A 4,153-nucleotide genomic window follows, 5' to 3' on the forward strand; every position below is an offset into this window, starting at 1 on the left:
CTCTGCCTAGGCCACGCCCCCTGCTGGCCCGGGCCGCTCACAAGGCCCCGTGAGGCCGCGCGCAGGGGGGGCCCGTTGGAGGCGGGGCGCCCGCTGCCTGCAGCTGTTGCCGGTGCCCGGGGGGAGGGGGGGGGAGATGGCGCAGTGAGGCCGGTGTGGCCAATATCCTCATCATCTAAGCCTTGAGATCTGATATTACTTTTATCTGAAAACCCTGGACATGTGAAAATAGGGGTGGTCCCCTCTTTCTCCAATGGTATCAGTCACCCTAAAAATCCTTTGATCGCCCAAATAAATTGCATACCTCCACCACCCAATTCATTCTCTTTAGATGCATGGGTCTCTACTATAATACAAATGCTATTTCAGAGTTATTTAGGGTAAACTCTTGTTTTCAAAATTAAAACATTTTGGATCTAATCTTTGGAACAAATAGAAATAATTTGTCTTGATTGGGGTTGCGAGGGCAGCATGGTCACCTGGCAGCAGTTAAAGTGCTTGGGCCCAGATCCTCCAAGATATTTAGTTGCCTACATATTTTGGAGGATCTAGAACTAGGAGTCAGGCAATCTGGGTTCAACTCCTAGCTTTGGTTTCTCGTGTGACCTTCAGGAAGTGACTTAAACTATCTGTATCTTAGACCCCTTTCTGTAAAGTGAAGATGATAATACTTTCTTAGCTCATTGTGGGATGGGGGAGGGGTTGACTCTTAATTAATTCATTAATGTTTGTAAAGCACTTTGAAATCCTCCAATGGAAAGCCGCGTAGAAAGACAAATGAAAAATTATTAAAATCATTTTGCATTTATTTAGCTATAATACTGGAACTTGCTGACACAAATCAGCAGTTACATCATCCGTACAAGAGCTTCTTATTTCTGCAAAGAAGTCAAGGAGAAAATGTGTTGAGAACAGCATTTAAAATAAATGAATCAAAGTTGGTAACATTGCCGAGTGAAAGGTACATCAATTCATTTGGCACGAACATGGCTCATATCAGTGTTATAAAACCACATATTACTTTTAAACCAAACTAACAAAGAGTTCTAACTAGGGTGGAGACATTGATATAAATGTATTAATCTTCCAAATAACTATCAAAACATGAAAGAACTACAAATAACCTACTGTATATTTGTGTGAGAAAGACAGTTCCCAGAATTAAGTAAGTGCAGAGATTTGGCTGAAGACTAGTGTTTCATTAAGTTATGTTCTGCTCAGGAAGGATGTACAGTTTAGGTGTGAAGTGTCAGTTATTTTCAAAGATGATGTAATTTTTTTTAAATGGTAAATTTAGCAGTAGTTGAATTACTGAATTATAAATAATGAAATTTAGTTTAGTTTCCCAAGGGATAAGAACATGAATGGCCATAGTGGGTCAGACCAAAGGTCCATCTAGCCCAGTATCCCATCTTCTGACAGTGGCCAATGCCAGGTGTCCCAGAGGGAATAAACAGAACAGATACTCATCATGTAGGTGGAGAATTTCTGTATTTCTGTTCTGGTTGTTAATACCCACACGCCATCTTGAATTCCTAACAACAACAACAACAGCGAATCCATCTTGGGTGCCTTTCTTCCCCCTCCTTAGGGACAGTTTCCCACCCTTTTTGCCAAAAGGCAGGAAACCGAATATCCATGTGACTATGATCTGCCCAGTAACAGTAGGGCATATAAGGGCTAGCACGTCTGAGGGAGAGGGCTGCCCATCTGAGTGGCAGAGTGCTGTACTCAGGTGTATATGCCAGAGCACCATGCTTTAGGATTGTGGGAAGGTTTAACACACGTGCATGGAAGGGTGAGCTGCTAGCTGTCACCCTTTCATCCAGATCTTACTTGCACCCATGACACCACAGGGAAGAAGGAAGAAAAACCACAGAGTTACCACCTACCTGTTGCCTTAGGTCCACTTCTCACCCTGCCGAGTCAGCTGGTCGGTTCCAGACCTGATTCGTGCCCTGAGGTCAGGAGGCTCCAGACAAGCTGGAAGATATGGTAGAGACCTTTTAAGTCCTCCATACCCCTTACCTGGGACCCATCTTGGGGAGAGAGTAAAACCCTTTTGGTCACAGTCAATATAGTTTTAGTCCTGCACTTCCTTGTTAGTTTTTATTTTGGGCAATCTTAAACCCCGATCGATGATAGAGGTGGGTAGGGAGATGAATCTTTCGACTGGTCTCCAGCCATTTTAAACCTAGTCAGCAATCAAGTGATCCATCCCCTGTTGCCCATTCCCATCTTCCGGCAAACAGAGGCTAGGGACACCATCTCTGCCCATCCTGGCTAATAGCCTTTGATGGACCTATCCTCCATAAATTTATTTAGTTCTTTTTTGAACCCTGTTATAGTCCTGGCCTTCACAACATCCTCTGGCAAAGAGTTCCACAGACTAACTGTGTGTTGTGTGAAAAAATACTTCCTTTGTTTGTTTTAAACCTGCCGCCTATTAATTTCATTTGGTGACCCCTAGTTCTTGTGTTATGAGAAAGAGTAAATAATACTTCCTTTCTTCACACCAGTCACGATTTTATAGACCTCTATCATATCCCCCCTTAGTAGTCTCTTTTCCAAGCTGAAAAGTCCCAGTCTTATTAATTTCTCTTCATATGGAAGCCATTCCATAACTCTAATAATTTTTGTTGCCCTTTTCTGAACCTTTTCCAATTCCAATATATCTTTTGAAATGAGGCAACCACATCTGCATGCAGTATTCAAGATGTGGGCATACCATGGATTTATATAGCGGCAATATGATATTTTCTGTCTTATTATCTATCATTTTCTTAATGATTCCCAACATTCTGTTAGCTTTGTTCACTGCCGCTGCACATTGAGTGGATGTTTTCAGAGAACTATCACAATGACTCCAAGATCTCTTTCTTGAGTGGTAACAGCTAATTTAAACCCCATCATTTTATATGTATAGTTGGGATTATGTTTTCCAATGTGCATTACTTTGCATTTATCAACATTGAATTTCATTTGCCATTTTGTTGCCCAGTCACCCAGTTTTGAGATCCTTTTGTAGCTCTTTGCAGTCTGGGACTTAACTATCTGGAGTAGTTTTGTATCATCTGCAAATTTTGCCACCTCACTGTTTACCCCTTTTTCCAGATCATTTATAAGTATGTTGAATAGGACTGGTCCCAGTACAGACCCCTGGGGGACACCACTATTTACACCTCTCTCCATTCTGAAAACTGACTATTTATTCCTATCCTTTGTTTCCTATCTTTTAACTAGGTACCAATACATGAGAGGACCTTCCCTCTTATCCCATGACAGCATACTTTGCTTAAGAGCCTTTGGTGATGGACCTTGTCAAAGGCTTTCTGAAAATCTAAGTACACTATATCCACCGGATCCCCCTTGTCCACATGCTTGTTGACCCCCTCGAAGAATTCTAGTAGATTGGTGAGACATGATTTCCCTTTACAAAAACCATGTTGACTCTTCCCCAACAAATTATGTTCAGCTATGTGTTTGACAGTTTTGTTTTTTACTATAATTTCAACCAGTTTGCCCGGTACTGAAGTCAGGCTTACCGGCCTGTAATTGCTGGGGTCACGTCTGGAGCCCTTGGCGTCAAATTGGCATCATATTAACTATCCTCCAGTCATTTGATACAGAAGTTTATTTAAATGCTAGGATATAGACTACAGTTAGTAGTTCTGCAATTTCACATTTGAATTCCTTCATAACTCTTGGGAGAATACCATCTGGTCCTGATACTGGTCCTTATTACTGTTTAGTTTATCAATTTGTTCCAAAACCTCCTCTAATGACACCTCAATCTGGGATAGTTTCTTAGATTTGTCACCTAAAAAGAATGGCTCAGGTTTGGGAATCTCCCTCACATCCTCAGCCGTGAAGACTGATGCAAAGAATTCATTCAGTTTCTCTGCAATGGCCTTATCGTCCTTGAGTGCTCCTTCAGCATCTCAATTGTCCAGTGGTTCCACTGGTTGTTTAGCAGGCTTTCTGCTTTTGGTGTACTTAAAATTGTTTTTGCTATTACTTTTTTACTCTTTGGCTAGCTGTTCTTCAAATTCTTTTTGGCCTTCCTAATTATATTTTTACACTTCATTTGCCAGAGTTTATGCTCCTGTCTATTTTCCTCACTAGGATTTAACTTCCACTTTTTAAAAGATGC

Source organism: Mauremys reevesii, linkage group 3 (genome assembly GCF_016161935.1).
Source record: "Mauremys reevesii isolate NIE-2019 linkage group 3, ASM1616193v1, whole genome shotgun sequence".
Taxonomy (NCBI): domain Eukaryota; kingdom Metazoa; phylum Chordata; order Testudines; family Geoemydidae; genus Mauremys; species Mauremys reevesii.